Here is a 12,364-nt window from a genome sequence, read left to right on the forward strand (position 1 = left end):
AATGGTAAATGAGCCAACAAATCATTTAAAACATGATGCTCACTTACTTGGATTTTTGGCTTCTCCAAGAGAGTTAAATATGGAGAATTTGGAAGTGATGTATTGATCATGTCAACATCCAGTGAGTGTGTGGGAGAATTTGGTGTGTCAGGTGCTTCAATTATGAGAGATTTTGGTTATGACTCTACATTTATTGGAGCCACATCAACCTGACTTTGAGAAGGTGCAGTGACTATGTCTTTAGCACCAGTTTACACAGTGTGCGGGCCCTGTGTATCTCCAAGGGTTTTTTTGATCTTTTCTTTCTAGCATAAGTTTGTGGTGAGCTAGCGTCCCTACCCCTCTTGGCCTGTGCTCCTGGTTGGGAGCTTGTTTCAATGGTAACATCCATTTGGGAGGATGAAACCAGTGATGAGCTAATTTCCTTATTAACAACCACAGTTTGTTGAGAAACTGTGGTGTGGCTAGGTTTGGGTACACTTTTCTCACCAGCCTTATTCTTAGGGCTTCTTTGATTTTCACCCTGTCCCTCACCTTTCTTACCCTCCTTCACACTCCCCTCTTTAGGTTTAGTAGATTTTACAACTGATTTCTTTTGAAAGAAATCAGAGGGGGCTTTCTTAGATTTGGATTTAGAAACTTTTGTTGGTTTGATAGCTTGGGTAGGCATCTGTTTGGTCATTGGCACAAATATCATAGCTACAATAGAAGGCAAAGAAATATGTGAGGTTGGAAGAGTAGAGACAGTAGAATTTACCTGACTTACCTGAGGTCCCTCCATTACTGGAATATAGTACAGGGGCACCTCCTTGTGATGATTTGCTCTATTTAAATATGCAATAATCCTTTTCTTGAACCCAACAATTCAGCTTGTTGGTTGGGTTCTCAATCTCAATATTCTCAATAAGATGGTTAGCAAGCATCATAAAGAATCTAGCATAATCGACACTTTTACCTCTCTTATTGAGTTCTCCTAACTTAAAGCCTAACTCAAACAAAACCAAGTCACTGAAATTAAAATACCTATCAGTAACTAGCATGTAAAGCATGTTGAGCATGGATATATTGATAGAATCAAAGTTGCTGATCTTACCAGAAAACACTTTAGTTATCACATCACACAGATAACTACATTCTTTCCTAAGACCCAACCTCCTAATTTCACTTAACTTAGAGGTAGTGAGTGCATAGCCTATACAATTAAGCATGTTAACAATGTCAGTGTCTGTGTGTGGAGCAGTTTCAGTATTTTCAGTAATCCTATAGCATACTTTGATAATATCACTCTTTATGCAAAACTCCTTACCTTTTATAGTGAAAGTGATGGTCTTGCCTGTTGAGTTATATACTGCAGTTGTCCACATCTCCTCTACAATCTCACAGTAAATGGTGGGTGATTCCAGCATGGCATAGTTGAGTTTGCAGTTCTTCATAAAATCCATCATTTTGTGATAGTCACCAGATTGCTGAATCTCCTTTTTTACTAAAGCTGAGAAGTTGTTTTTCTCATAGATGTAACCGGTTTGAGACATGATTTTCACTACAGGTGCCATTGTTAGAGATTTGGATTGTGCAGAGAGAGAGTTTGCTTTTGAGAAGAAAGAAGTTAGAGCAATTGAATCTTAAGAATGATAAAAGAAAAGAATGAAAAATAATTTAGCTTTTATACTATCTCAGAGATAAACTGACAAAAATAATAAAGTGAAATAAAGGACCAATAAAAATTGCCCAAAATAGCCGTTTAAAAAAAATAAACTGTAAAAATTCTGTCACTTATCTGTCATGTCATGCTCACAAACTGTAAGTATACTCGATGGATAATGTTCAGAGAATTAACGGCTAGGATTGAGACAATTCGACGGATGAAGATAAAACAGTTATCCATCGAGTCATAAAATATTCGAGAAAAATAATTGATTTTTATAGACAAATTGTATTCCGACGGATGAGCAAACTCAATGGATAATGATCATCTGTCGGGATGTAAGTTTTGACTTAGCCAAAATTTCATCCAAAACAGAAAAATCAATTAAATTTCTGGCTGCATAACAACTTGCAAAATATCTGAAAATGATTCAAGAAAAATTGAACATACCTAATTCACTTACTAACCTTGAAAAGGTGGATTCATCAAGTGGCTTGGTAAATATACTGCAAGCTTCTTTTCACTTGGAACAAAATGCAGTTCCACAATACCATTCATCACATGTTCCCTTATGAAGTGGTACTTGATGTCTATGTGCTTTGTTGTATTGGATTTTCAGTGATGGCAATTGCACTTGTATTATCACAGAAAATAGGAAACATATCCACTTGTAGACCATAGTCCAACAATTGATTTTTCATCCACAAAATCTATGCACAGCAACTACCAGCAGCAATATATTCAGCTTCAGCTGTAGAAGTAGAAACTGAATTTTGCTTTTTTTTTTCTAGAACCAGGACACAAGCTTGTTTCCCAGAAATTGACAGGTTCCTTTTGTACTTTTTCTGTCTATTTTACAACCTGCATAATCTGCATCTGAATAACCAGTTAGATTAAAACCAGAATCTCTAGGGTACCAAATGCCAAGTTTTGGTGTTCCCTTGAGATATCTGAAAATTCTCTTAATAGCTACTAAATGAGATTCTCTAGGATCAGCCTGAAATCTAGCACAAAGACAAGTAGCAAACATTATATCTGGCCTACTAGCTGTTAAGTACAGAAGTGAATCAACCATGCCCCTATAACTTGAAATATCCACAGACTTTTCAGTAGTGTTTAATTCAAGCTTAGCTGTAGTGGCCATGAGAGTTTTTGCATATGTGCAATCCATTAGATCAAACTTCTTTAAAAGATCATGAATATATTTAGTTTGACTAATGAATATTCCATCACTAACTTACTTCACTTGCAAACCAAGAAAGTAAGTTAGTTCTCCCATCATGCTCATTTCATACTTACTTTGCATCAATTTGACATATTTTTTGCAAAGTTTTTCATCTGTAGAGCCAAATATAATATCATCTACATAAATTTGAACAAGTATACTAGAGCCATTAACATTTCTAAAGAATAAAGTTTTATCAACAGTACCTCTTATGAAGTGATTTTCCAAAAGAAACTTTGATAAAGTGTCATACCAGGCTCTAGGTGCTTGTTTTAGTCCATAAAGTGCTTTCAAAAGATAGTAGACATGATTTGGGAAATTTGGATCTTCAAAACAAGGAGGCTGACTAACATAGATTTCCTCCTCCAAATCTCCATTCAGAAATGTACTTTTGACATCCATTTGATAGACCTTGAAATTGGCATGAGTTGCATAGGCTAAGAAAATTCTGATGGCTTCAAGTCTTGCAACATGAGCAAAAGTTTTATCAAAATCTATTCCTTCTTGTTGACAATAGCCCTTAGAAACCAATCTAGCTTTGTTCCTGACCACTATGCCATTTTCATCCATCTTGTTTCTGAATACCCATTTGGTGTTAATTGGATTCTTTCCTTTAGGCTTGGGTACCAGCTTCCATACTTTATTCCTTTCAAACTGGTTTAGCTCCTCCTACATAGCTAAAATCCAATCAGGATCCAATAAAGCTTCTTCTACCTTCTTTGGTTCTTCCATAGATAGGAAGCTGCTATATAGACATTCTTCTTGAGTTACTCTCCTTGTTTAAACTCTAGAAGACACATCACCAATGATGAGCTCAAAGGGGTGATCTTTTGTCCATTTTCTTTGTTGAGGTAGATTAGCTCTAGATGAAGAGGCCTCATTGTTGTCTTGATGTGTAACTGAGTTTTGATTATTAGAAACTCCCCCTGAGTTTATGGATCTTTGATTTGAGAAAGGGGAACTTTCTATAAGTGATCTCTTCTAATTTTCAGCTTCTTTTGATGAGCCGAAGGATGGTGCATTTTGCAGCCAAAGACATGAAGAAAATTTAGAGTTGGTTTCTTGTTCTTGAACAATTGATATGGTGTCATGCACTTTGCTTGATTAACCAAAGAAATATTCTGAGTGTAGCAGGCAGTATTTACAGCTTCAGCCCAGAAATATGTTGGTAACTTTGATTCTTCAAGCATTGTCCTTGCAGTTTCAATAAGAGATCTGTTTTTTCTTTCTACCACTCCATTTTGTTGTGGAGTTCTTGCTGCAAAAAACTCATGCATTATCCCATTTTCTTCACAAAATGATCTTATCACAGAATTCTTGAACACAGTTCTATTGTCACTCCTGATTCTTCTTACTTTGATATCAGGATGATTATTGACTTGCCTTATTTGATTGATGATGATTTCACTGGCCTCATCTTTAGACTTTAGGAAATATGTCCAAGAGAACTTTGAGAAATCATCTACAATTACTAGGAAAAATCTTTTCCTTGAGATGGACAACACATTGACTGGTCCAAATAGATCCATGTGTAACAATTGTAAGGGTTCTTCAATTGTTGAATCAAGCTTCTTTCTGAATGATGCTTTGATCTGCTTCCCTTCTTGGCAGGCATCACACAGTCCATCCTTAGAAAACTCCACTTGAGGAATGCCTCTAACCAGTTCTTTCTTGACAAGCTCATTCATGGTCTTGAAGTTTAGATGGGATAGCTTCTTGTGCCACAGCCAACTTTCATCTTGACTTGCTTTACTGAGAAGGAAAGTAACAGATTCTATATTTGATGATTTGAAGTCAGCTAGATACACATTTCCTCTTCTCACACCAGTGAGAACCACTTTGTTGCTTCTTTTGTTAGACACAACACAGGTTTCTGAATTGAAGGTTACTGAATTGCCCTTATCACAAAGCTGGCTGATACTCAGCAAATTATGCTTGAGACCATCGACTAGGGCAACCTCCTCAATGATGAAATTGTCTTTTGAAATAAAGCCATATCCCACAGTATAACCCTTGCTGTCATCTCCAAAAGTAATACTTGGGCCAGCTCTCTCCTTGAACTCTGTGAGCAGGGTAGAATCTCCAGTCATGTGCCTTGAACAACCACTATCCAGGTACCAAATATTCTTTATGTTTCCCTACATACATCAAAACCAAATCAAGTTGATTTTGGTACCCAAGTTTCCTTGGGTCCTGCCTTGTTAGCTTTCTTCTTTTGTTTCTTAGGTTTGATCTCATTTGACTTGGGGATATCTGATTCATCCTTAGTCATCTGAGTTGGACCTTTGAAACCAGTCATTAAAACAAAATTATCATGCATAATTTAATTAACAGGAAAAGGCATTCTATTTGCAAACATGTTATTCCAGTAAGGCATGCTAAATGGCATTTGAGGCATACTAAATGCAGCATAATAAGGATTAAGTGAAAATGGCATATTAGCAAATTGTGCATTCATATTCTGAGCAGACATAGCATTCAAAGGCATAGAAGGCATGGCATTCATGTTGGGAAAAGAAGATAGTACATATATAGGAGTAGGCATGGCAAGTTTGCAATTAATGGACAAATGATTATACCACACTTAACACAGATTTTTATTGGAGCATACTTATCAGGTGTGTAGTTGTTATGTTTGTTAATCCCTACTTTCCCATTTCTATTGTTTTTCTTTTTAGTTTATGTTTTAACCTCAATCTTTTCTAATTTGTCATTCAATTGCTTGGACAAATGACCAACATTCACTTTCTTCTCCTTCTTCACTTGACTTGATTCTTCTGAAACAAAATTTTTGGAAATTGATCCATATTTTTCATTTAACTTAGCAAGTTTGGCTTTGCTCACAGGTTTGCTCACAGCCGACGGATGAGGATTTATGTCACTCGACGGATAATCCTTTTAATTATCCAACGGATGACTTTCATCATCCATCGAGTCTACATCTGTTAGCATCCTTCAACAAATTGGATTCCAGCTTTTCCTTACTCTTTTTCCAGGCTGCATCACAAAAGGACTCAATACCTTGAACTTTAGTGATTTGAGCATGAACATCTCTGGATGATTTCCATGCCTTAATCACCTCTTGTTCTCATTCAAGTTGCTTCTTTAAAATCTCTTCTTTCTTCAAGGACTTAGTTAATTCATCCTTAGCAATCTTACACTCAATTTATCAAATTCAATAAACTGAGATTCTAGCACATTGTTCCTTTCACTTAAAAACAAATTATTTTCTTTGATTTTAGCATTTTCCTTAGTGAGGGACTTAAGTGTAACACGCAAATGATATAATTCTGTAGACATGTCATTAATTGCATCATTACACTCAGCTTTAGATAAATGTGCTAGGTTAGTGGTGATTACCTGATTACCTGATTACTTGAAGAGCTTGTTTCTGTTTCATCAGACTTGGCCATTTGGGCTAGACTGACATACCTGACATCTTCATCCTCATCCAGTCTATCTGATGCCCAGTCATTTTCTTGTGTAATGAAAGCCCTTTCCTTTTACTTGAGCAACTCAAAATACTTCTGTTTATAATCCACAAGCTCAAACTTCTTTTTGCTAGAACCTGACTTTTACACTCACTGAAAAAATGCCCTGCCAAGCCATATTTGAAACATTTGAATTTTGATTTATCCACCATATTTCTACTTGGCTTAACTGCTCCAAAGTTCTTCTTGAACTTGAGCTTGGCAAATCTTCTGGAAAGAAATACAAGATGTTCATCAATATCATCCATATCATCTTGGCTCAAATGATCTTCAGTTTCAGCTACCAGCCCCTTGCCCTTGTTTTCATAGACCACTGAAGCAGACTTAACAGCTTCTACCTTCACCTCCTTCTCCTTTTCCAACTCAACTATCAGTGCTATGGACCCTCCTTTCTTCCTTCCTTTCTCCATCCTCTCATCTTGCTCTATTTCAAGTTCATAAGTTTTCAGGATGCCATACAGTCTCTCCAAGGTAAACTCCTTGTAATCCTGAGAATTTCTCAGTGAGACTGTCATTGGTTTCCACTCCTTTGGAAGAGATCTAAGGAACTTGAGATTGGAGTCTTTTGTCTGATAGACTCTTCCATGCAACTTCAGAGCATTTAGTAGTTTTTGAAATCTACTAAAAATATTAGTGAGAGACTCACTATCTTCACAATGAAAGTGCTCATATTGCTGAATTAGCAGCTGCATCTTATTCTCCCTTACTTGCTCAGTACCATCACAAATAATCTGAATTGTGTCCCAAACCTCCTTGGCTATTTTGCAGTTGATGATGTTATCAAACATATCACCATCAACTCCATTTAATAATATATTCATGGCCTTCTTGTCTTTCCTGACTTGCACAATATCAGGATCTGACCATTCATGCCTAGGCTTGGGAACAGATGGTTCATTGCCTGTTGCAGCTGTAATTGGCACATGAGGACCTCTCTCTATACAATCCACATAGGCTTCATCTTGAGAAAGAAGATGTAGGTGCATCTTCACCTTCCAGTGGTGATAATTGTCTTTGTCCATAAATAGAATTTTCACTCCAACATCCTTCTTGTTCATCTTGCTGTTTTGTTGTGATCTTTAAACTCTTTGTTCTTCAAGAGCTTGCTCTGATACCAATTGTTATTCCCTAACAATACAACAAGAATTATAGAAGGGGGGGGGGTTGAATGTAATTCTGGCTTCTTTTTGAGATTTATGAAAAATGTTCTAACTCGATATATATAAGTGTTTGATTTGTAAAGTGTGGAATGAAAGAATTATATATTTCAAAACACAAGTAACAAAAATACAGGTCTTTAAAACTTTTTGGTGGATTTGAATGTATCCACCAGAGATATATATATATATATATATATATATATATATATATATATATATATATCGAGAGAACCCTGTGAAGCTTGAATAGCTCACAGCTGCAGTTACAAATATGAACAACTAAACTTGCAGAGAAATGCTACATGATACAGCTTATAAATGGTTCTCTGAGAATGTATTTTTTTAGTCTATTTGTTAGTTGTTCTACTTGCTACACTTGGTTTATATATCACCAAGTTTACATGGTAATAAGACAAGATAATAAGACAAAACCTATCAAGTCTAACTCCATGCTGCTTCACTACACTATTCCAACATCTTTGAATATTTTCATAATAGCATGGAAATGGCAATGCTTCTTTGTTCTCAAAAACCCTGTTAAACAGGCTACCACATTCCTTTTATAAACACTCGATGCATGTGACTATGTTGTCACTATCAACATATATTTGAATTAATCATCTGTCGGGTACATGCTTGTTATCCGTCGGGTAGCCTTGTTGATCATCCGTCGGGTAGCCTTGTTGATCATCCGTCGGGTAGCCATATATCACTTGACTCCATTTCATTTGTGCAGAATTACAAGACGTCTTATATTTATATGTAATCAACCTATTATACACATCTACTAGCAGTCTACATGATTCATAAGCTACTACATAATCTATACAAAGTTGTTTGCAAAAATGTGCTACAGTACTTATTGTTACATAAGCTACTCACCCGATGGATATCAGTTAGTCATCCGTTGGGACTATATTGAATCATCCATCAGGACTATAATTGATCATCCATCGGGTGCTACAAAATTCACTAAGTTAAATCTACTAAGGTATTTTGTTTAGCTTATCATCAAGTACATAACATACTCCTAACAAAGCATCAACGGATGACTGAATAGATTGTCAATACATGATAATGAAGCTTTCAACGAATAATCATATCCTGATGGTTGATAATATCCTGATTGTCAGATAGATCCTGATTCTTGACAGCCAATTCCTAAAAATATCTCCCAATCTATGCTTTGCAGAATAAGCATAAATTCTAAGAGGATTGTCTAGTGCCAAAAACTAGAGAGATAAAATATAGAGTGTAAAACATACTTTGTTTCAAATTTTGATCTTCATATTTCTTGATGAACTCTGCAGTATCTATGAACAAAAGCTTTAACTCTAGCATCAATCTTTTTCAACAGAATCTCTTCTAGCTTGATCTTCAAATTCTTCTCATACTCAGTTTCAATATATAACTGATAGATAATAGCTCTTAGATTTCTGATTGGATTTCTTTCTATCATCATTTCTTCTAGTGACACATAACAAGTTCTTTTACCATCAAGATTCATGGTTATATACCTCCAAGTAAGAATATTTTCAATAACAACTTCTCCCTTCTTCATGTTGACTTCTTGCCCTTTAAAATTTATGTATGTAGGAATGTATGATCCCAAGTAATGTGGGCCATTATCAAGTATCCTTTTTATGATATTGGCAAGAATCATATTTGATCATTCTCTGGAAGTTTCATCTTCAACTCTTTGCAAATAATGAATATATTTCAGTTGCTTTGTTGACATGATCAATAGTTCAACATGTGAGAGAACTAGGACTTGATCATTTTGCAATAAGAGTAAGATCTTCTGCTTGGGTTCAGAACCATCATGTTTTTCAAGTATAATCTTCACAGCTTCAAGTCTGTCCAAGTGATCAGCAATAACTTCATGACCAGGACTATCACCAAGATTGAAGTTTAACAACTTTAAATTGACAAGTTAAGCTTCATGACGTCCTATTCTAGCTCTTGTAAATGGTTCAATCAACTTGAAATTCTTGGATTGTATTAACCAAGAATTTTTATCACCCATGGTATTAGAACCAGGTAAACCATCCACCCTTATACCTCCAGGAATAAAGCTCATTTCATCATTACAAATAAGATCATCAACTTTTCTCCATTTGTATTTGTTATTAATCTTTGAAAACATTTACACTTTCCTTTTTGCTCTTTCATATAACATCTTCATATCTGTACTCCTCAATCTATTCCTTTCAGATCTCGTAAGCATGTATCTGTATGCTTGATCTGTTCTGTCAACAACAATCCTAATTTTACCTTCCCGAGCCCTTTCTTCTCTGTCAAAAGCCATTTCTTCTTTCTTGAAGTTTTCAGCATTAACAGCTTCAACATATGCAGAAATAATCTGTAGATTCATCCGAAATAGAATTTCTTCTTCTTCAGTTTTAATAGAATCATGGATAATTATCACTCTGTCAGTATTAGGAACAGAATCAAAATTTGTATCTTTGTTGTCAGGAATTGAACTTAGAGTAACAAGAGCAACTTCTATATTATATCTATCCTTGGAGACTTGAGTTGATTATGTAGTTTGATTTTGAATTCCAGATCTAGTTGGAACTACCACAACATCAGAGGTCTTCTTTGCTTGCTTATCACCATCATCATCAGGATTGGCATTATTTCTCAATACTGATTCATGTTTATATTTTATCTTTGGTACTATCTCCCCCTTTTTGGCATCTAGACTTTGTAGAAGAGAGAGAATAACATCCAACTTAGAATTTGTAGCATTCTGACCAGCTTCCAGAGCTGTCAATTTTTTCAACATTTGATCCTGTTTAGCTTCCATGCTGAACATCCTCTTTATCAAGCCATTATGTTTATTTGTACCTTTAATAGTCATAGAAAGGTTAGCAAGCTCCTCTCTAAGATCAACATTATCTTACTTGAGTGCAGAGACAGAAGAATGCAGGCCTTTGACTAGTACTGTTGTGGTCTTGATAGAGGCCTTCATGTCAGGATTAGAAACCAAATGAACAGCGTGATCAGCTATTGACTGTGTAGCTTCCAAATAAATCATCTCACTTGGTAATCTCCAAGAATGATTCCATTCACGAGTTATGTGTGCATCAAGAATAGGATCATGACTAGATGATGAGCTAAAACTAGACAATTTAGATGCTTCTATTCCAGCTTTCAGAGTAAGATCATCAGGATTGTCATCATCATCAAAATCTCCAAACTCATCATCAGTATCAGAAAATTTATCAGGAACATCAGAAATAGGGTCAGGAACTTTGCCTTTGAGCTTTAAATCATGATTTGACTTAGAAGGCTTAGTCGCCTGTGATGAACCTTGAGTGTTAGAAGCCATTGATATTGCTTTGAGTGGTTATACCAAGATAGATGCAGTGCTGTCTTTAGAAGTGATCACTTGTCCTTAGAAGTGATCAGTACATCAGGATGTGTAGAGTCAGGAACAGCTTCATCAGGAATTGACCTTGTGTCAGAGATTTGCTGCTTGTCAGGAATGACCCCATGTCAGGATGTGATACTAAGTCTGCAATAGTACTTTGAATTGTTAGTTCTTGTGGGACTTGATGTGTAGAAGATTCTTCAATCCTTTAAACTGAAGGTTCTTGTGTGCTTCCCTCAAAATTAGGATCATTGACAATAGCATGCAATTTAGCAATGTGCTTCTGATGAGCCTTCCTTTCTTGTACTGTCTTCTGAATATCAGCATCCATAAATATATGACTCTCTTGAGCAATGTCAGGAATAGTCTGTTGAATTTCAGTTCTTGCACCCACACTTTGAGCAAATGGGGTTCTTGTATAGTAGGGGCATTAAAAGTTACATCTTCGCATTGAAAAGATGATTCTTGTGTACTGTACCCCTTTTGTGGAGACTGCTGCTTTGATTTCTTTATGACATACACTGTGGTGTCTGCAGCTTTTCTTTTTGTTTTATCAGGATTTGACTTTACTGGATCAGAAACTGATGAAAACTTGTTAGGATTTGCAGTTTCCTGACCAAGAGCAACTTGAGCTAATACTTCCAAGCCAGCTTTCTGTTGCTTAGCCTGTACTTGTCAGCTGCTTTAACTAGCCTTCTTTTCTTTTACACATGACTAGCTGCTACTGCTTCAACTCTTGCTTCTTCTGTTCTAGCACCAGTAACCTCCACTGGTCTAACATATAGTTTAAAAATAATTGGACCATCACTATTAGTATCAGTATCTGATGGCTCATCTACCAGCTGAACACAAGTTGTACTCTTCCTTTTCTTTCCACTTATACTCTCCTTGATGCTTGTTAGTGGTGGTACACTTTTCTTCCTTCCTCCACCTTGTTTCTCCATTGATTTAGGTGAGGGTGAACCAACCTTTGAACCTAATTGTCTCTGAGACACATGTAACGGCTAAGAAATTATGACTGTTTTGTAAGATATTAAGTGAGTATTCTGTGTTTTATTATATTATAAATAAGTGACGATCATAAAGTATTAGTTGTTATGTGTTGTATGTGTTTCGTGTGGTTCATGATATTTTTCGGGTATTTTATTACATGTTAAATGCTTTTATGTCAAAAGTTATACTGTCTAGGCTTAGTTTAAATAGTTGTTATTTCATATAGTGCAATTTGCATTATTTTGCCTAATATTGTGTATACCATATTGATTTTCTGAACATCCAGTTAATTTAGAAAATATTTTGTTTCGTGAAAAATAATTTTTCTGGGCCCCTACGGGTGCTCAAAACCCCACAAAAAATCATATTTTTATTTTTATAAAATCTCGGGACTTTCAAATATTTCGTATCTTTGCATTTTTGGATTATTCATAATTTTTTTGGAAATTTTGGCATATATTTTATAATTATATG

The sequence above is a fragment of the Apium graveolens genome, chromosome 10 (assembly GCF_009905375.1).
Source record: "Apium graveolens cultivar Ventura chromosome 10, ASM990537v1, whole genome shotgun sequence".
Taxonomy (NCBI): domain Eukaryota; kingdom Viridiplantae; phylum Streptophyta; class Magnoliopsida; order Apiales; family Apiaceae; genus Apium; species Apium graveolens.